This window comes from Canis lupus, chromosome 9 (assembly GCF_048164855.1).
Source record: "Canis lupus baileyi chromosome 9, mCanLup2.hap1, whole genome shotgun sequence".
NCBI lineage: Eukaryota > Metazoa > Chordata > Mammalia > Carnivora > Canidae > Canis > Canis lupus.
This window is the reverse complement of record NC_132846.1, coordinates 67,092,680-67,114,920: the sequence shown is the minus strand read 5'-3', so window position 1 is coordinate 67,114,920 and position 22,241 is coordinate 67,092,680.

The following is a 22,241-nucleotide window of genomic DNA, read 5'->3' as shown; positions in this document are numbered from 1 at the left end:
TTGTTTTAAATTATAAGCGTATACATGCACTTGTGAGTGCTCGTGGCGGGGGATACGCACCCACACTTAGTGACCCGCGGCAGGGGAAACGGGGGAAGGAGCAGAGGAAGGGCTGGAGGACAGTTTTTATTGTTTACTCCATGTCCTTCTTACTTCTGAACGATGGCTTAGGCAGCGGGGTCCCCATGTAGAGAGATGAGGAGCCCCTGGACCAAACACCTGATCCTCGTTGGTGACGCCGAGGAGGAGCTGCAAGCACCAAGCCCAGCTGGTGGCGAATTGAAGATGCTGACAAATTCTTGGTCTTTCCTGCCACGGACAGGCGGGTTCTGCATCTGCTCCCCTTGAGTCCAAGCAGGCTCTCTGACAGCTGAGCTGGCGTCCGGGCCCAGCCTTAGGAGACCAGCAGCTTCCACGTCTCCTCCCCTGGACCCAGAGCTGCCAGGTGACAAGTCCGAGCCCACTCGGAGGGGGACTGATGGGGGCCTATCTAGCCCAGCCTTCCATCCACCCGCCTTGATGTGTCAGGTGCTTAGACCCTCCAAGCCAGCCTACCCATCAGCTGAGGGCCACCGGGGGACCCCAAGGAGCACCCCACCAAGCAGACCAACTGCCCAGATGAGCCCTGACCACATTCCTGACCCACAGAATCATGAGATAAAATATAGCATTTGTGGGGCTCCTGGGTGACTCCGTCGGTTAAGCGTCCAACTCTTGATTTCAGCTCGGGTCATGATCTCAGGGTTGTGAGATCGAGCCCCGTGTTGGGCTCTGTGCTCAGCGGGAAACCACTTGAGATTCTCTCTCCCTTTCCCTCTGCCCCTCCCCCTCCTCTTTCTCTCAAATAAATAGATAAATCTTTAAAAAAAATAAAGCAGTTCCTTAGTTGTTTTAAGCACTAAGTTTGGGGGTACTGTATGAGGCGGCCGTAGATACCTGGAAAGCAGGTGAATCCATGGAGGCAGGCAGAAGAGTGGTTGGATCTCTTTGTCCCTGCCTTCAAGGGGCTTACACATTTAATTGGGAAGAAGGGCCATTGGTGAACACATTCTTTGTTCGCTGAATTGCAGCCCCTTCAAGGGCAGAGATCACGTCTATCTTGTTCACGTACGTATCTCAAGTGCATAGGGGTCTGTGCGCCACCTGGTAAATGTCCAGAGCTCATCAATGACACTGCTGGAGGCCCAGCCCCTGGCTCTGCTGTCCCGAGGACCCAGCCGCCCTCCCGGGCCCTCCCTTGTGCTCCTTCTGCAGAGACATCAAACCCAGGGTCACGTCTAACTCTGAAATATTTCCACCTACACAGGCACTTAGGAAAGACAGCCTTTTTTTTCCTACAACATTTTCTTAGCCGTTGCTTTATCGAGATACAATTTACACCTATCACAAAATTCACCTATTTTAAGCATCCTCCTCAACAATTCTTAGTATATTTGACTATGTTTTTTTAAAGATTTTATTTATTTATTCATGAGAGACACAGAGAGAGAGAGAGAGAGGCAGAGACACAGGCAGAGGGAGAAGCAGGCTCCATGCGGGGAGCCCGACGTGGGACTCGATCCCTGGTCTCCAGGATCAGGCCCTGGGCTAAAGGCGGCGCTAAATCGCTGAGCCACCCAGGCTGCCCTTGACTATGTTTTAAACAATGTATTGATAGGATATTTGAAGGCATCCAGTGTTGGTCGGATGTTGCGAAGACAGTTGTCAAGGTCAAGGTCAAGTCAAAATGCCCTTTTGGAAGGAAGTTTGGAGTATGTATCCAAGCTCACTTCTGTACCCTAAGAAAACGAAAACTCTTCAAAATGAAAAGTTCTCCTGAGATAAAAAGTTGCATGCACCAGACTGTTCATTTTACAATTTGCTGAGAATTGAAGAGATTCTAAACCCTGCCAAATCCAGAAATATTTGCCTAATGTCACTTCCTCCTCATAGAACATTATAGCGTCACCAATAACAACAGTTATCATGGCACCAAGGCCTACGTAAAGATTTCTAGAATGTAAGGTTGGGAATAAAGTTTTATGATACAATCGTGTTAAAAGGGAAACAGGATGCCCCAATTCAACATAAGTGACTAGAAGACCACATTCAAAACAGAATTCTCAGTGGAGGGTGGAGGATGCTGTGTATGTAGCTTGTCCTCGACTGTCATTCATCCGCTCAGTGGGCTGTTGGTCAACACCTGCCACTTGCCACCCACAGACAGTCACAGCAGCCCCCGCCCCCACTGAGCACCCTCCCCCCAGGGCGACGCCCCGTCCCCACCACATCCTGACCACTCACCTCCCTTTCCTGGGTAATTTGAGGTTTTGATGACTATATTAATATTTTGGTGAACAAATGACCAGAAAACTAAAGGAGGAAAATAAAAGGTATCTCACAAAGAACGGGAAGCGTGCACACACCCTCACCCCACTCCGTCACATCCAGGGCCCCCTTACAGATGCCGTTCGTACATGAGCAATCATGGTCACCTCCCCATGCCAGCTATACCCAATGGCTGGTAGTTATGTTAAGCAGTGGCAATTTGTGGGGGGGGGAAGTTCATAAATCCCTTCTATTGTCAATTAAGTGACAAGCCAACATAGATTTCAAGCCACTGGGGTCCACCTGCACTGTCTCGGGCCTGGACCTGGCGAGTGCAGGCATGGCCACCTGCGGTGTTCACTGGGGAAAGCGCACCCCCCCACACACACACACACGCACACCCCGTGAAATGTCGTCCCTCCGTGCTATGTCACCACTGGTCCTGAGACGGCCCTGCCTGCGCCACAGCCATTGTGAACTCTGCCAAACGCAGGCTGCACCTGTCAGGAGCCCCCACTGACACAAAGACCAGGGACAAAAGCCCCAGCCAGGTCGTGTGCACAAGCAGCTGAGAGGGGACAGCTTCCAACCTGCCCCATGGGATGCTCAGCGGGGCACAGCCTCCTCCAACACGATTCCCAAGGAGCGGCTTTCCGCCTGGTCTTGGAGAAGGAAGGTGACAACTTGGAAAAGAAGGCCCCTCTGTTGTGAAGGCGGGAGCGTGCCATGATGAAAAGGAGAGGGAGGCTGGCTGCACCCGAGCTCCCCGGGATTCATTTGATTTTTCAGAAAGCAGATATTGAGACCTGACATGTTCTGAAGCCCCCTGCTGGGTTTAAGGAAGCAGAAGACCCTGCCTTCACCGCATTCATCTTGTCGTGGCCCCAACAGTGGTCTCCCTCCCTCCCTCTCACTTGTCCTTTGCGTGGACATCTCCTGAGCACCTGTTAGACGCGCTACTCACACCAGGGACTGGAGACACGAAGATGAATAAGACACTGTCTGTGGGTGTGAGCAGAGGCCTGAGCAGGCTTCCAGGGACCAGGAAGGTTCTAGCATCCAATGGCTGCAGAGGAGATGGGAGCAGATGAGGTCAGAGGCTGGGGTGAGCTGCCCCATCCACGGCAAGTCAGGCAATTATTTCAGACTCAGGCCTAGCAGGGCCACTTGGGTGGCTCAACGGTTGAGCATCTGCCTTCGGCTCAAGGAGGGATCCTGGGGTCCCGGGATCGAGTCCGGCATCGGGCTCCCCGCAGGAAGCCTGCTTCCCCTCTGCTTCTCTCTGTATGTCTCTCACGAATGAATGAATGAATAAATAAATAAATAAATAAGTAAATAAATAAAATCTTTAAAACAAATGAACAAACTCAGGCCAAGTAGATCTGTAGACATGATGCGGGTGGCAACTGACTTCTCTTCCATCCCTATGAGTCTGAGGCCTCTTCTGGGCGGAAAATATGTGCTCAGTAAAAAACTATAATGGGTCACTGGGCAGTGGGATCCATGCTGGCGCTGAACACATTTCTCAGAGACCTGATCTTATTTTTGGAGAGCGGAGAGTGCGTGCAAGGGTTCTGCTTTGAGACCCTGTGGCAAGGCCAGTCCTTATTAAAATGAAAAACCTCTTAAAAAGGAGCCTGGGCTTCTTCCATCGAAGAATTCTCCAGCTCTGGGACCTCAGTCTGGTGGCCTTCCTATCCCTTAGCTCATTCCCACATGCCTTTAAATGGAATGTCATTTCTGTCCTTCTGTCCCCTAATTCAGCTTTTGGTGTACTCCACCTGGATAGGGCTGGGTGAGCCCAGGAAGGAAGATAGATATGCCTGTTGGGACCACATCTGGGGATTTTTTTCTTTCTTTTCTTTTCTTTTCTCTTCTTTTTTTTTTTTCTTTGCTTTTTTTTTCTTTTCTTTTTTAAGATTTTATGTATTTACTCATGAGAGACACAGAGAGAGAGAGGCAGAGACACAGGCAGAGGGACAAGCAAGCTCCTCGAAGGGAGCCAATGCAGGACTCGATCCCAGGACTCCGGGATCACGACCTGAGCCAAAGGCAGATGCTCAACCGCTGAGCCATCCAGGTGCCCTGATATCTGGGGATTTCATCTTTGGGGACTTTATCCTGACTCTGATGAGTAAGCCACTCTGGGTAAAGATTTAAAGGATGAATCTGAGAGCCAAAGAAACACCAGAAGGAAAACTAGAGTTTTCCATCATTGCTGTGATGAACCAAACCCGATAAAAGTCATAACAGCTCCAGTTAGGGCTCAAAATGGAGATGAATTCTGTAACGTTTAGAACCGTTTGCGAAGAAAGTGGGAGACTTCATGGGGGATGGGATTTCCCAAGAAAGGAAAGAAATCTGCAAGCCAAACCTGGATAACTCTTTGTCACCAGGCTTACTTTTTCCATAATCATTACTGTGCACCCCACGTGCCCGTCGCTGTGGTAGGTGCTCTTGGCAAAGCATTAGTAGAGATCTTGGTTTTATAAAGCTAAAGTGCCAGCGGGTGAGGTAGTCAACCTCTCAATAAATGGGGAACTGTTACAAAAGTACTCACATTCAGATCTATAGATACCACTTTATCACCTATTGATTGATTGATCGATTGATCTCTTTAATTCTAAGCCACCTTGTTCAGAAGCGCAGGGAGGGCCTTGCACAATTATGAATCAATCAGTTCTTATCGGTATAATTGGCCTCCCTTGGCCAACTTCTCAGTCCTTCTGATTCTCACCCTTCTCTTACTCCTGTCTTTTTTCTTCCCAAGAGGCGCTCAGGCCAATTCTTGGTAGGTGCATCGTAGAAGATGCTCCATCCTATTTCATCCATGGGCATTTTGCTGACTGGTACTGCTCGCCTCTGAGGCTGATGGACTGTGGTCTTTCTTGGTCGGGTCAGAACCTGGTGTTTCCATGCTCTTGTGACCCCCAGGCTCTTTCTGGAACTACTAAAATGACCCTTGCCACTGCAGATTCAAGGCTCACCCACTGACTTCCATCATCCTCCTGCCCCTTGTGTGGTGGTGCTTCCCAGAATCCAGCCTCATTCTGTCCAACACACACCTGCCAGGGGGCTTCCTTGTTCCTGCTGGACATAGACACAATAATGCCTTCCAAATAAAAAAACTGAATAGAGAGACCCTTTACTGACCTCAAATTCAGGTGCCAAGTGCCTCTGGGACTCACAGGCCTAACAGGTCCCTCAGACACATGTCCTGAAACTGAATGCAACCTTTCACTACAAGCCTGCTCACCTGCACTCCCCTGCGCTCCCTGCCCTCTGCCTTGAAATGGCGCCGTCACCCATTTGTCTAAGGTCCTGCATTCGGATGCCCCCTTCCCATGTCCCACACATCCCAGTGGCCCAGAAACCCTGCAAACCCTGGCTCCTTGACTTCTCTCGAGTCTCATGTCAGACACAGGCAGCTTGCTTCCCCTGCTCTACCACCCGGATCGGATCTCCAAGTCTGGGGCATTTCTGTGCTCCTCCACGGGCACATCCTTGACTCAGTGTGAGCTGGGTGAGGGTGGGGTCCTGAGGCTGTTCACAGGCTCGGCCCCAGTGCCCACCACCCACACCTGGGCCGAGAGGATGTTCAGGTGCACGTGCTCTTGTCGAGTGAGCAGAGGGGAGACAAGGGCAGGGCAGACGCAGGGGCCTGGGGGAGGCAGCTGGCAGCCAGCGCTGAGGCAGGTAGCTGGTGCTTAGGCATGCGGACACTGGGTTTGAATCCTCACTCCGTCATGCTCTCAGGTGCTGGGCCCTCTACTCAATCTCAACTCTAAGACAGAAATGTGTGGGTGCTAGGAGGGGTCTGCTTGCATTAAGAGTCCTCACCAAAGATCTCCCTCCTCCAGGTACAGCCGGCCTTGTTCCCCCTGGAAAAGTGCTCTACCATAGGAGAAAGTGGGGCGGGGGTGCAGAGAGGGTGCGCGGGCGCCCTGTACTTCCTGTTCTATTTGTAAATCTAAAACTGCTCTAATGATGAAGTCTATTCATTTTTGTATACCTTACTGCGAGGACAAGAACAATGAACCACATTCTGAACCATTCACCCCTCTGTGTACACCCCCCTCGCTTATACACACACACATGTATGCACACACACGCACACACCCCAGCACATGCACCTGTGCGCACACTCGGGCACACACACTAAAGAATCCCTTTTCACTTGAGACATTCCTCTGATGAAGGAAAATCAGCCTTGTGGATTTGACTTTGTTCTCTCGTGGACTCAGTTCTTTCTGTGCTGATCAAATCAGAGTCAGGCCCAGGGCCAGGGCCGGAGGCCATGAGCCTTGCTGAAGGCCTCAGATGCCCAGATGCCCAGATGCCACCACGGGGCACAGCAGAGCAGTGTCTCCCCAAACCTCTTTCCTCCCAGAAAGCTGTTGCAGGACCCAGCCCTTGGCCTCTGGCCTGAGATATCCCTCCACAAGGAACCCACTTTTCCTGGGTCCTGGCCCAAAGCACTCTCTACTTCTGCGATTCCTTAGCAGCTCTCCCAGGCACCTCCGGCGTGGCCATCGCGGTCAAAGATGCCCAGAGCAGAAGCGGGTCGCGCTCCACCCCTGCCCTGGCCCGAGTCTGGTGAGCGATCACATCCCACTGCACACAGGAGGGCACGAAGCCCTCAGGGAGAGAGGGGGCCTGCCCTGTGTGGGCAGAGGTGAGGGCACAATGGTGCCCCCACCCCGCACATGCCCTGGGCACAGCGGCCACCTTTGAGCCCTGCAGCAATGAAGCTGACCCATTTTCCGTGGGATCCCTGGGTGCCATGCACAATCCTGTGTGTCAGACCTGGGGCAGCTCTGCCAGCCTGGCTCCCCACCCAGACGAGCCAGGCTGGAGGAGAGTGATTTCAGCTGCTGCTTCCCATATGCAAAATGATGGACTGATGTGGGGGTGACAGGAGGCTTCAGACACCCTCTCACGACTTCAGTCCTGCGCATCTCACACCGCGTGATTCCAGATCCCCAATAACTCCTGGGTGGATGCCACAAAATGTTAGGTATCGTATATGGGCCCCAAAAGTTTTCTACAAGTTCTGAGTACAGAAAAACCCCTTTCTGCCATTTCTGGGTATTTGCCCCCAAATTTCTGACCCATCCGGCCTTGACCCACACCAGGGCCTCTTTCCCTCGGCCGGCCGAGGCAAGCTTCACAGCATGGAAAGGTGAGGATCTCCCATTACCGCACTGGGATTCCTCAGTGGGGGTGGGGGGGCTCTCGCATGCCTCCTTCCAGGATGGGGCTCCCCCCACAGCAGACCCAGCAGGCACCGGGGCACCAGCTAGAGGGAACACCCAGAAAGTGAGGACAGAGTTGTTGGGACAGAATTTTGTCCTCGATATTTGCCTCCGGCATGATCAAAGTCAACCTCTGAGGATAAATCAAGACTTCCTGACATCTCTTACCCTCATTTTATGTATTTACTTTTTGTTATTAATTACATATGGGAGGGTGGTACGGAGCCATCATCGTCTTTTTGATCCTCAGGCCTCTCAAGTTTTTCTCCGATCCTCCAACCATCATGTCTTAGAGAAGAGGCAAAGAAGCCTTTGAAAGATTCAGGGCGTCGGGGTGGGGAAGGAGCCAGGAGATGAGCAGAGGGGAGACAAGGGCAGGGCAGACTCAGGGGCCTGGGGGAGGCAGCTGGCAGCCAGCGCTGAGGCAGGTAGCCGGTGCTTAGGCATGCGGACACTGGGTTCGAATCCTCACTCCGTCAATGGCTGGATGGGTGGGTTTGGGCACGTCATACCTTGTCTCCTCATCCGCAAAGCCCAGTGGACTTTGGAGGCAACCAAAGACCTCAGGGGAGACATGCTCCTGCCCTTGGAGAGCTATTCTGGGCATGGTTGCCTTGGGGGTGTAGAACCTGGCCAGTTGCCTTCCCCTCTTTGCCAGCCTTTCCCCCAGAGCTGCTCCACCAAGCACCCCCTGCTCTGTGCTGTGGAGGCTCACACCGATGACCACCCCCTTGCCCACTGGCTCAGGTGGGGTTTGGACAAGAGGCACCTATAGGCTGCAGTCCGCAGTGACTCCACGTCCTGCCAACAGCCTGGAGGACCAGTTCTGGTCGTCACCACCACTTGCCCCTTCAGGCTGGTTACAGGAGGGGCCCCCAGCCCAGCTGCCCCCAGCCTGTGTCTCCATCCCATGCTTGCCTTTGCTTTTGTAAACCATCCCTTTATCAGACTTTGCTGACCTTGCTGACCTCACCTGATTGCAGCATCTCGTCCTGCCAGGACCCCCTTCACCACTGACGCATCCTCCTGGCTATTCAACAGGACCCCACCAAGGATCCAAGAGGCAAGGCTGCTCAGAGGAGCAGGGTAAAAGCTCAATGGCCTTGCCCCAGAGCTCAGGCCCGGGCACGGCTCTGCAGCAGCCCGGACTCGGCTGCTGGCCCCGGAGGTAGATGCAAGGAGAGAGAACAGCCTCTCCCAGAGCCGCTCTGGGCCTAGGGGCTGCCGTGACCGTGCTGTAGGGCACCACGAAGGAGCTTGGGCTGGGACAGGGACTCCGAGGCTCACAGGGAGTCTGCAGGACAGGGCCCTGTGGCACGGGGTTGACACCTGAGGGTTGTGACACCTGAGGGGCTCAGTGGTTGAGTGTCTGCCTTCGGCTCAGGTCGTGATCCCAGGGTCCTGGGATCGAGTCCCACATTGGGCTCCCTGCAGGGAGCCTGCGTCTCCTCTGCCTGTGTCCCTGCCTCTCTCTCTGTGTCTCTCATGAATGAATGAATGAATGAATGAATAAATAAAGAAATAAATAAATCTGGAAAGAAAGAAAGAGAGAGAGAGAAAGAAAGAAGAAAGAAAGAAAGAAAGAAAAAGAAAGAAAGAAAGAAAGAAAGAAAGAAAGAAAGAAAGAAAGAAAGAAAGAAAAAGAAAGAAAGAAAGAAAGAAAGAAAGAAAGAAAGAAAGAAAGAAAGAAAAAAGAAAGAAAGAAAGAAAAAAGAAAGAAAGAAAGAAAGAAAGAAAGAAAGAAAGAAAGAAAGAAAGAAAGAAAGAAAGAAAGAAGAGAAAGAAAGAAAGAAAGAACGAGCCAGGATTGAGGGAAGACTGACTCCTAACTTAGAATAAGAAATAAAAGGTGGTCTCTGGGGTCCCGACTTGGGTGGTACCCCTAAGAATGGGGAACTCTCCATCACAAGGGGACAAGTGTCCTCCTTGTGGCAGGGCAGCCACTGGATAAATGACTGGGCAGTTCTCCTAAATCCTAACGGAGGTATCTGAAAGAGGAGGGTGTCCCGGAGGAAGAAGGGTGACCGTGACCCAAAGCCCAGCTGCGGCTTTCCGTGAGCTCCGGCCCTGGGCCATCCTGGGGTCATCTCGCTGCCCCAATAGCAACCCAGGGTAGAGCTCTTCCTGCCCTTTGCCCTTTGGTTCTCCTGGTCCCCTCTGCCCTGCCTCCCGTCACCCAGCTTCTCCCATTTCCACTCACCTTGTCCCTCCCGGCGTGGGGCTGCCTGTGGGAACCGTCCTCCCAGCTGTGGCCAAGACCTCTCTCCCTGGCCAGTCTCATCCCCGCCCCCACCCACATGGTGTGACCCAGGGCCCCTCCCCGCCAAGGCTCCCTCACACCAGGCTGACCCCCGGACACCCGAACAAAAAGCCAGACAAACCAGCCCCACCCGGTCCTTCAATTCCACTCCCCAAGAGCAGAGTGATAAGTTAAAAGCCGGAGCGTGCTAAGCTCCCCCCAAAGAATGACTCATTTGCTTCCATGTCCCTGGAAGGATCAGCCCATTATATTTAATGGACTTTGATACTTCTTATTGTAGTACATAAAGGCTATTATTAAAATGAAAGATTGTTACAGTTAAGTGTCCCATCCTTGATACTTCTTTTTTCAAGCCATCCAGAGCAATTCCTATCAGGACTCCTCATAAGTTTCTCTATCTATTGATGTTGTCGCATAAGGACTTGTTTTAAAGATTTTATTGGCCTCATTTATTCTCTGGGCCGAGAAGGTGCAGGAGGCCACGGGGCCTGGGCTGCGGGCGGGGGCGTGCAGGGTCCCGATGGGGGCCCTTCCCCCTGCCCTGCGATTACAGAGTGTCCTTATAAGCATATTTATGAAATAAGAGCACTGACTGGAGCCTGGCAGCTTGGACTCTAACACGGCGCCTGTGTCTACCTTATTTGCAGGATTAGAAGCCATTAATTCCTAGAATTGTTCTCCGGAGCATAAGTGACAACAGCTGTACATATCTGCTCGCTGTCTTTCCACATGGGCTCCTCTGTACAAGGGACGCATGAACACACACAGTCAAAGGGGGTGCTGCTGATTCCCCGAGAGCTGGAGCCCAGAGAGCCTGCCCCACCGACAGACGGACAGACAGGCCCGGGGCTGTCACCGGATGCTGGAGAAAGTGGGCCGCACCCTGCTTTGCGCGGCTCCCTGGCCAGGTTCTCAGGCAGGCCGGGCTGGGCGGAGAAAGACCTCCGGTTGTTCTGATGGAGCAGAGGCACGTCCCTCATGGCCCCAAGCATCACTCAGTGTCCCCCCCTGAACCAGGGGCAGCGTCCACCATCTCCAGGGGACCCACAGGTCCAGAAAACCCACTGCAAGCCCACAAACAAAATCTCCTCTGTCAGCAGGACCCAGTTTTGCCAAAACTCAAGAGTGCCCAGTTGTCAGTAAAGAATTATAAATTTCTAGTAAAACAACAATGCTAAATGACTATGATGTTTAAATAGCATTGGCTACCTATTTGATTAGGGAGATTTAAAGAATAGAACAAAAATAGCTTATGCTCCTAACATCCATTTAATACCTTGTTAGGTATCGGTACAGGTGTAGATGGATGGATGGATGGATGGATGGATGGCTGGATGGATGGATGGAGAAGACACACATATTTTAAAATTTCCAAGGAGTCCAGAAGGGAATTAAGTGAAATACAAAAACTTCTCTCTCCCTCCCTCCCCCAACCTGACTCTTCATCCCCCCCTAAATCTATACTGTACTAACAGTTCCCTGTGTGTCTCATCAGGAAAACAAAATTTCCTACACTGATACCAGCATCTATACTAACATATGCTTCCTCAAAAGGGAAACATAATATATTTGGCTTTCTGCAAAATTTTTTAAACATGCAGAAAATAATATAACAGACATCCATGTATGTACCATCCAGATTTAAGATATGTTTGCCTTATTTTATTTGCTTCAGATCCAAAAAAAAAAAAAAAAGAAAGAAGAAAGGGAAGAAGGGAGGGCTGGAGAAGGGGAAGAGAGGGAGGAAGGGGGGGAGGATGAGAGGAAGGGGGAAGGACAAGGAAGGGAGGGAGGGAAGAGAGAGGGGTTGGGAAAGAGACCATCAGAGATAGAGATAACAGCCCTAAGTCCCATCCTATCCTCTCCACCATAGCACCCACCACCCTGCTGTTTGGTGTGTATGATTCTTTCTTTCTTTCTTTTTTTTTTTTTTTTTTGTAATTTTACTACATAGTCTTATAGCCATAAAAAGTACATTGTGGTTTTATGTACATGTATTTAATATTGCACGAACAGAATCATGCTGCACGTATCTTCTTAGAGTTTGCTTTTCCTCAGCCAACATATTTATAATCATTCTTCCATGTTGACGCAGATAAATTGGGGATATTCATTTCTGTTGCTTCATGGCATTCCATCGGATGTCCTAACCGAGGTTAGTTCATTCATCCACTCTTCCACGGAGACGGATAGACTGTTATGATGTTTGCCACTTTATTTTTGTCTTTGTTATTTATTTTTTTCAATCACTAACAAAATAATCATTGTTCGAGCTCTTTGCATAACATCACCAGCATCTCTCTCATTCTATGATTATCTGGAGAGAATTGCATTGAGTGGATATACCGCAATTCATTTAACCAGTCCCCTCATGATGTTCATTCAGGTTGTTTTAAAATTTTTATTCTTAGAGACAATGCTAAAGAATGGCTTGGTATCCATTTCTTGGTGTCCTTCTAAGATTACATCTTGACGGAAAGTTTCTAACAAAAGAAGAGCTGGGTCAGTGAACATGTCCATTCAAAATTTTGGTAGATCTAACAAAACTGTGCTTTGAAAAGTTTGCAGCGAATTGTAACCCCACCAACAATGTTAAGTGAGGACATATTGTCCCACAACCTCACCAACACTCCGTAACTTTGTCAGCCTGATGGGTGGAAATGGCATCCCAAGTGACTTCCAAATCACATCTGGTTTCCTATTCTCATTCCTCATTCATAAGCAGGAGATGGCATACATGATATCATGTTTCTTCAGACATTTGTGGGCACATTTGATTGGAGATCTTGTATTTCGGGACTCCTTCAAGTCAAACAAGAGTCCAGACTGGGAGTGGGAGTCTCTGAGCCCACCCAAAACATATCTTTCAGAAAACAAGGCCCCAGGGACACCTGGGTGGCTCAGTGGTTGAGCAGCTGCCTTCGGCCCAGGGTGTGATCCTGGGGTCCCGGGATCAAGTCCCACGTCTGCCTCCCTGCATGGAGCCTGCTTCTCCCTCTGCCTGTGTCTCTGCCTCTCTCTCTCCGTGTGTCTCTCATGAATAAATAAAATTAAAAAAAAGAAAGAAAGAAAAAGAAAAAAAGAAAGGAAAAGAAAAGAAAGAAAAAAAGAAAAGAAAAGAAAAGAAAAAAGAAAAGAAAAGAAAGAAAAGAGAAGAAAAGAAAGAAGAAAAGAAAAGAAAAGAAAAGAAAAGAAAAGAAAAGAAAAGAAAAGAAAAGAAAAGAAAAGAAAAGAAAAGAAAAGAAAAGAAAAGAAAACAAGGTCCCAGAAGTGGTTGACTCCAATTGTCACCATTGGTGCCAAGAATATAGATGCATGGAGGATGGATGGATGAGAAGTGACAGGTAAGTACATGAGGAAATGTGGCTTCTCCAGGCTAAGGAGGCCAGCAGTGCAACCCAAAGAGACCACTCCCTTGGGTTTTGTTCAAGCTTTTTTGAGGGGGGATCTTACTCTGCCACAAATTCGGCCCATCAACATTCTTGACCCATGACACGTGCAGGTTTGTTCTAGAAGATCTCTAAAGTACCCCCGGTCTCCAAATCGTGCAGCAGCCAGGGCACACTGAGCTGCCTGTGGGCTCCCTGCTGGCTGGGATGGCGAGGTCCAGCAGCACGTGTCAGGGAAGCGGTGGCTAAAAGTCGGAGTGAGGGATGAAGCCCTGTAAGAATGACAACCAATCTGGCAGGGGGGAGAAAGAGAACGTTGCCAACTGCACTTCCCAATTCTGAACTGAAGTTGTAAAATGCTGTTTTGTCAACTGTGTTTCTAGAGAAAGGTTCAGTTTCCCTACATTTCCTGTTTTTCTTTTTCTTTTTTTTTTTTTTCAAAGAGAGCTCATCCTGGGCTCCTCCCCAGCTGGATCCCCGACGGGACACCTTTCCAATGCAGATGCCGTCCTGGCTGGGACTTGGTGGGACAACCACATGGATGCCAGCATTCTCACCTCTCCACCAGAGGAGAGCACACCTCAGCAAAACCAAGCCTGCAAAGTCTCGCCATGGAGGCTTCAGAGTGCTGCCATCACATTCACTTAAGGGATTTGGCTGCATTTAAATTTCTAGGTGACAGACCATTGGAAGAGCCCTAAAATAGAACATATCCTTCTCTTGCATTACTCAGACCCGTCTTGGTTGCAAATGACAGAACCTCAACTCAAATTAGCTTAAGGAAAAAGAAATCGGGTGATTCACATGATAGAAGTACCCAGACCTGATTGGATCTCAAAACATGGCCCCAGGTCTTTCCTGCTTGCTCTGTTCTCTTCTCGGCTTTGCTCCTCATGCCGGGCTCACTCTTTCTTCCTGGAAAGACAGCTGCTGGCAGTCCCAGCAGCACTGGAGATTATGCTCCATGGGGAAGAAGGAACAGTTTCCCACTAGACTCAGCAGAAAAGCCCTGTGAAGGGCTCTCATTGTCCAAGCACATCCCTATACCAGTCATTGTCAATATAGACAAGACGCCTTGGTTAGCGCCACCAGGATCTTGTAGAAAGAAGAGGGCAGGAGCCTGGGGTGGTCAGGCCCATGGAGTCTACAGAGAGTTGGGATATAACTCTCCAAAAAGGAACAGAAAGGAGGATGGGAAGATGGGCTGGGCTGGTCAGAAGAAAGACAATATCACCAGCCCCCAGTAGGCCCTACTCCAGTGATGACCCCGTTGGCATTGGAGAAGTCCATCGCAGAGGGGAGAAGTATTTTCTCATCAGCAGTGTTCAGAAATGCAAGAGATAGGGCGCCTGGGTGGCTCAGTCGGTTAGGCATGTGATGCTTGATTTCAGCTCAGGTCATGATCTCAGTGTCTTGAGATCAGGCCCCACGTTGGGCTCCATGTTCAACAAGAGTATCCTTGAAGATTTCTCCCTTCCTCTCCCTCTGCCCCTTCTCTCTCTCTCTCTCTCCCTCTCTCAAATAAATAAAATAAAATAATTTTTTAAGAAAGAAATGCAAGGCATGATGATGGCTTTGAGTTGGTTTTCTTGGTTGTTCTTCAGTGTTTTTTTAAAGATTTTATTTCTTTGAGAGAGAGAGAGAGAGTGAGCAAGCGAGAGAGAGCCTGAGCAGAGGGAGAGGGAGAGGGAGAAGCAGACTCCTTGCTGAGCAGGGAGCCCGATGTGGGGCTCAATTCCAGGACCCTGAGATCACAACCTGAGCTGAAGGCAGACACCCAACCAGCTGAGCCATCCAGGTGTCCCAGCTGTTCTTCAATTCTTTACAGAGAATGCAACCTTTGGGAAAGTGGTCCTTCCCATCTCAGCATGATGTGCTGCTTGCTACTTTGCCCACAGTGTTGTCTAATGGTCCATCCACTGAGTCAGTGGTCAGTTTCTGTGTGGTGACTCTGTCACAGCCCCTGAAGACATGGCCCCTGCCTTTAGCTCACATTTTTCATAACAGGGACAGTGGCACACGTGGCATCATAGATGGGGGAGAACTTGGTTTTTCTTTGGAGGAAGGGGCATGGCCCATTCAAAGACTTCCTAGAAGAGAGGGCCTTTGAGCCAGACCTAGGGGTGAAGTAGACATTTTCCAGTCTAGACAGAAGAGGAGGAGATTTGGGACTAGAAGGCTTCATGCAAGTGTGTTTAGGAAGGAGCACATTGTCTCTGATACCATAATGTGTGGGGTGAACATCCAGAAGACGCTACACAATGATGGAAATAATGAACATCCACCTTTCCAAGAAAGGGCCTATATAGTACCACAAAGAGGGCCAGGAAGCATGACTCATCAGCAGAAGGGCCTCTGAGGTGCTGGAAGTAACCAGATGTCGGGCTTTGAGAGACCAACTAACACCTGGAGCCTAGAGTGGACACACTGGACATGGGCTGTCCCAGAGCTCCCCCTGCCTGTGTGTCTGAGCCCATGTCCCCCAGCTTCCCTGAGTCAGGGCTGCCCAGGCCTCAGCAGGAGCAGGTACACAGGGTGGAGGGGTGAAACCCTACAAGGCCCATGTATGACCTGCCTCCTCTTGAACCTGCTGTCATGTCACTCTCCCCTGGCTCATCATGGTCCAGCTAGAACAGTATCCTTTCTATTCCTTGAAACATCGTGTGGGATCCCACCCCAAGACCTCCACATTTGCTGTTCCCACACCCTGGATATTCCCTCCCCAGATCTTTGCATGGCTGACTTCCTCCCATCACTGAGATCTTGGCCCAATGTCATCTTCCAAAGAGACTTTCCTCAGCAACCCTACCTAAGGGCTCTCTCCATCCACAGTCACTTTCACATGGTCCCGATTGTTTGCTTGCCTGAAATTAGCTTGTCTGGGGTGTCACGGACTCACTTAACAATGCTAATTGAGCACTTACTGCCAGGCCTTATTCTGATGTCGTGGATATGACAATAAGCCTGGCAAAGTCCCTGCCCTCAAAGAGCTTTCATTCTACTGGTGAACGCAGATGAACAAATAGAAATAATATAATATCCAGCACTGCCTAGTGCTCAGTGCTAGGAAGAAACAATTCAGAGTGATGAGATCAGGGCCAACGGAGGCTGCTATTTTATTTGGATCAGTCAGAGAATGTGCCTCCCAGAGGAGACTTTACAGCCGAGACGTGGGTGAGCCAAGGAAGCAAGCCGGGCAAGTGTCTGGAGAAGAGCATTCCAGGTAGGTGGCATAGCCAGTGCAAAGGCCCTGAGACAAGCAAGTTCAAAGAATAGCAAGTGCCAAGAGGGTCTGACGAGTCAGAGGAAGATTGGAAAGGGATTGGGTGAGGGTCTCACCACCCATGGTAAGGACATTAGATTGAATTGTGAGTGTGATGGGAAGCTTTCAACGGTTCCTTCAGGAATCTTTGCTCTGCCGGGATGCAAGTTCCATGAGAGTACAGTCCCGACTGCCCCTGGAGGCCCAGTGCAACACAATGCCTGGCCCATAATAAATGCCACGTGAATCTCTCTGGGATGATTCAATTCATTAATGCAGCATCGCTCCTCTACCCCGCAAACTCATACCGGTTGAACATTGACATTACAATTTGAACATTCAAACTGCATTTTAACCTGTCAGACAAAAAAATCCTTTCATTGCAGCCGATTCCACTGACATCCAAGATGCCAGAGTCTTCACAGGTAGCGAGCTCCAGAGGCAGGGACGCCTTTGCTCATTTTTTACCAGAGCAGATTCTTTGTGCAAAGCTGGGGGAGGTGTGCACGCGATTCTCCCCCAGAGAGATCAGTGCAAAATCGAGTTTTAAAATGCGTCTCTGGCACCTGTGGCCCCAGGTTGGCAGTCCTCAAAAACTCACTGTCATTCATTTGATACAGAAAGAATCGGCGCTATTTATTGCCGTGCGGACCTCTTATTTCCTTAAAGATGATCACCACCCAGAAAGCCTCCCACCAGGAAAGGAAAAGCTGGATTATCTGGCGGTTTCTGACTATTAGATCCCATAAATGTCATTCCTACTGTTGGCACCTAAATGCCATTGAGTTCTTAGTAAACATGATAGGAAATAGTCTTTGCTAAATAAGCCTTGCATCACCACCAGCATTGTAAATGGAGCGCTTAACTGGGTATTTTTAAAGAGGAGTAGGAAAAGGAAAAAAAAAAACAAGGCAATACAACAGCATCTTTCCAACCAATCAAAATCAAATTATACCTGAGCAACATAATTGGAGTTTAATGAGTAGTTTTATGTTTTGCTAATCAAATCACCATATTGATGGGGTTTATCAGCAGAAATACAATGTTAATTACTAAGGACTGATAAAAAATTAATGCAACTCCAAATGCAACATCCCACATTACATACGGAAAGGCCCGTGTGGACGGTCGGGAAGCTGGTCATTTTTCCTTTTAATGAGTCCAATAGCTGCCGGGCACAGGAGCTCTGGCTGGGCAATGTTTATTTGCCATTTTCAATTAAACATGGTTCAAGGGCTGGATGTCATCGGTGGGTGCTAATGGGAAGCATTCACAAGTGAACAGACCCCCTCCCTGGGCTTTCATGTGAGGGAATAAAGCAGTGCATTTTAAGAACGTCGCCAAATCCCTTCTCCTCGCTGCTCAGGGCGGCAGAGAGTCTGTCTACGGGAAGCGAGATCAAGCCCAAATCCAAAAAATAAATAAAATAAATGCAGATTTTTAAAAGTCAACGACATTCACGCTCCTCCAGCCAGAAGAGGTCTCTTGTTCAAAGGACCAGAGCAACCAGGGATGACTAAGTTGAGGCCCACTTAGTTGAAGCTTTTCTAAGGAAGGGTTTGTGTTCTGCATGGGGCCACATGCCCGTCTCGCCCTCCTCCTGCCCGGGGCCAGCCTGGGACGCTCGCCCCCTGGCCTGGAAGCCTGGTGCAGGGCAAGGGGCTGTGGGGGAGGCAGCTGGCTTCTCTTCCGAGGTTCCCCCGAGGGTACATCATCATCAACGATGAGAAGGAAAGTTGGTGAAATGAAGAAATCAAACACAATGAAGTTCACTGAGTCTTCAACTTTTCCCCTCGCTTCTGCACACACAGGCATAGGCCTCTCATTCTCTGCAGGATACTTTAAGGCATCAAAAACCGTGTGTGACCCCAATGTCGGGAGGTACTCGGGGAGCCCAGCTCTGCCCCCCAGGCTCTCCCTACTGACCTGCACTCCCTCCCTGCGCCCCCTGCTCCTCATGCTCTCTGCACCAGGGACTTCACGGGCTGTCACCCAGTCTACCCTTCCGTCCCAATGACCAGGGACCGCCCTCCCAAGTAACTGCACATTTGCACAGGGCTTTGCACATTTGCACAAACAGGCTTGAGTGCCCTGGTTCATTTAAATCTCACACCCAGCTCCCGCAGGCGAGATATTGTCCCCATTTTACTACTGAGGAAACTGAGTCTCAGAAAGTCAGGTGACTCACCTGAGGTGACACAGCTGGTGGGCAGCAGGGTCAGAACTTCCACATCAGCCACCAGGTCCGGTGGCGAGAGAGGATTTGGGGCAGCATCTTTTAGTCCCCTGATCCCATCCGCAAGTTTCCTCCACTGATAGCGAATGTGCTGTTGGCTCTCCACGCGCTCCTGCCTCCATGGCCCTGCTTCCCTCTCCTTGGAACACCTTGTCTAGTGTCCCCAAACTACACTGTAACCATCCTTCCTGGACCAGATCATGCTACCTCCTCGAAGAAGCCCACCTAGATTCCCCTGGGCAGAAATGAGATCTCAGGGGCGCCTGTGTGGCTCAGTGGGTGAGCATCTGCCTTCAGCTCGGGGCGTGATCCCGGGGTCCTGGGATGAAGTCCCACATTGGGCTCCCCACAGGAAGCCTGCTTCTCCCTCTGCCTATGTCTCTCTCTCTCTCTCTCTCTCTCTCTCTCTCTCTGTCTCATGAATAAATAAATAAAATCTTTTAAAAAAAAGATAAAAGAAAGAAATGAGATCTCAGCCCTCTATATTCTCAAAACTGCCCAATTATAATTCATGCATTATTGTATAATTAGTTGTATAACAGCTGCTCCTCTTCTATGACTGTGCATTCTGGGAAGCCAGGGACCTAGCACAATGTCTTAAAAACTCTGGGTACAGTGAACAAGTGAATGAATGAATAAATGAATGAACCACTTGTTGAACCTCTCCCGTGAACCAACCACATTGCATACATGGTACATACTTCGGAGGTCTATGATAAGGATGAAATGAAACAAAGCCAAGAAATGCAAAACCACCCAAAGCCTGACCTATTAGCTTGACCTATTAGATGCCTAATAATTTGTATCTATTATATTATCACCATTTTTATTATTATCATCATATTGTCTTAATTAAATACAAAAAAGTTTTTTACCTCCAATGTCATCTCCATCTTACAGGTAAGGAAAAGAGGGCTCAGAGAGGTTAAGCAACTTTTCCTAACGTCACACAGCTGGTAAGGGGTGGAGCTGGGGCCTGAGCTGGAATTCAAACCCAGGTTTGGCTAATGACAGCAAAGCCACCCCCTTCCACATCACACTATTCCCTTCCCAAGAGTGCAGTGAGCCCGGAATCACGTGGTGAAGGTGGCTCTGAGCCACAAGACCACTCCGATGCCTCACCCAGCCCATGTCCCCACCAGCTCCAGAGGTCTCAATAAATCATGCTTGTGTCAGCAGTCCTTGGGGTGGAGAAATGCCTTCTACGGGGATTGTCGGGGGCAGAAGTGGATCCCGTAGCCAGAAACTCTTTTGCCCTTTAGCCTTGCCCACCTGTCCTTCTCCCGCTGAGCTCACAGGTGCTCATCTTTCCAGAAGCTGGAAACTGAGAACCAAAAGAGCTAGCAGGGGAGTCGGGGGCCAGGCTCAGTCTCCTGCCTTATAGCCTCGTGCTTTTTCTCCTACACATATAAAAAAAATCTTCCCAAAACATACTGCTCCTTATTCTTCACCACTAAAATGTAAGCTCCTTGGAGACACGGACCAAACCATGGTCTGGTCCAAAGTCAGTAGTCTTTCGCCGTCTGTCCCTCTAGATTCTCCCCACTGGAGTCCACCCAAACACCAAACACATGAGGCATCCGGCAGGTGGACCTCAGCAGGGGTGTGGCCCAGATCCCAGTACTGCTCAGCCATTGAGAGTCTGAGCTGACAAAAAATCGTAGAGTTTCTCAGGGTCTTGCCTTGACCATGGACCCACTTCTCTCTAGCAAAGTCTTAGGAAGTATAACTTACAGGCAGGAGGGTGGGCATCCAGATGCGCCGGAAGCCATCTCCTCTTCCAGGCCCAGGTAGGGCCTATGTGTGGGCTCCAGGAGCTGCGCCAGCTGTGATCTAGTCCACACCATCAGTGCTCCCCGTGGAAAGTTAGCCGCCACAGCGAGTCATGCTCACATCACATCAAAGGTTTATTCATTACACATCACAGTCCAGTGCAGGGGAGGGAGCTCTAATCCACACAGCCATTCAGAAACCTAGGACCCTTCCATCGGGTGCCACCACCACCCCCTACATCCCACCACAGAATCCCCACATCCCTCCAGCACAGAGGGAGAGTGTGCGAACGGTTGCACACAAGGTTTATGCCACCTCTACCCACACAGCACAAGCCAGAGATCAATCCCACAGCCCCCCTCCCTCCAAGGGCAAGGAAGGATGGAAATTGTAATCTGGACACCCAAAAAGAACAGAAAATGGGGTGTGGGGAACACACAGCACTCTCTGCCACTCCATCACTTTATACGTGAGAACTCTGAGGTCCAGAGAAGTGGGGTGATTATCCCCAGGTCACACAGCTTGCCAGGGCCCAGATCTATGGACTTCCCAGGCAGGGCTCTCACCCACAAAGTAGAGTCTGCATCCACAGTAGGCAGGCAACGTGGTAAAATAACAAACAGCGCAATGTAAACCTTTAGAGATCACAGAGGTTCAAACCCCAACCCTACAAGCTACCAGCTGATCCAGGCCGGACAAGTCTCTGGCTCTCCCTCAATCTCACTTTTCTCATCTGGAAAATGGTGGTAGTAACGCCAACTTCTACAGAGATTAGGAGGATTCAGTGGGCATCGAACCCCGGCTCAAGAACAGGGAGGTTGCAGAGGAAAGAGAACTCATAGCGATGGGCTTTCTCACTGTCCACGCCCTGACCTTCCCCGCCCTCTCTCCCTGCTTTAATTTTTCTCCATAGCATTTCCGAGCTTCTAACTAAGTTTATGATTTACTAAGTGGTTATCTTTGTTATTCATATCTGTTCCTTTGACCTGGAATATCAGCTCCGTAAGAGGAGGGACTTGAAGGTATTTTGTTAGTTGAATATATATTCCAAGGGTCTAGAACGGTGCCTGGTGCAAAGGAAGTGCTCAGGAAGCCGTTGATAAATCAAGAGATTTCTCATTCACTCACTCAGTCCCAGGGTGGCTCGTTATTGTCGCCGTGGTCACCTGTTAGCCTATGACCTGTCCTCCTAGGGTGTTCACTCACAATAGGTTCCCTCGCCTCTTGCCAGCTGCCAGGTAGAAGAATGCAAGCAAACCCCCTTTTCATCAGACACCTACTAGAGAACAGACCTTGAATTGGTCATTCACCTCCATGGGGTGTATGGAAGCATTTGGAATCACAGCTCATGGCATCAGAGTGCTTGGCAGAAAAGTCACCAAAATTAGAGAAAGGGGGATAAAAATACTCTGGATTCTCCCATCGTCTCACCTTCCAATTCCATCCCATTGCCTCCCATTGGCCAAATCTATCTCGAAACCCTCGGGCGAGCAATCCCTGGAAATGTAGTCCTGCAGAGCAGAGCTGGGAACAGCAAAGAATGCTTTCAAGAGCAAACTGGTAGGTGACTGTTTTTCTTTTCATCTCCAGTATCTGGACGTACCCAGCACACAATAGGTGTCTTAAGTGTATTAATACACTTATGTATTAAATGTCTCCGTAGATGCTAGAAATGATATGTTTCATATATTTTACGTCTCGAAAATTCTCTGAGGTTGAAATCTTAACGTAACCCATCTGTAAGTCACCCCAATGATCC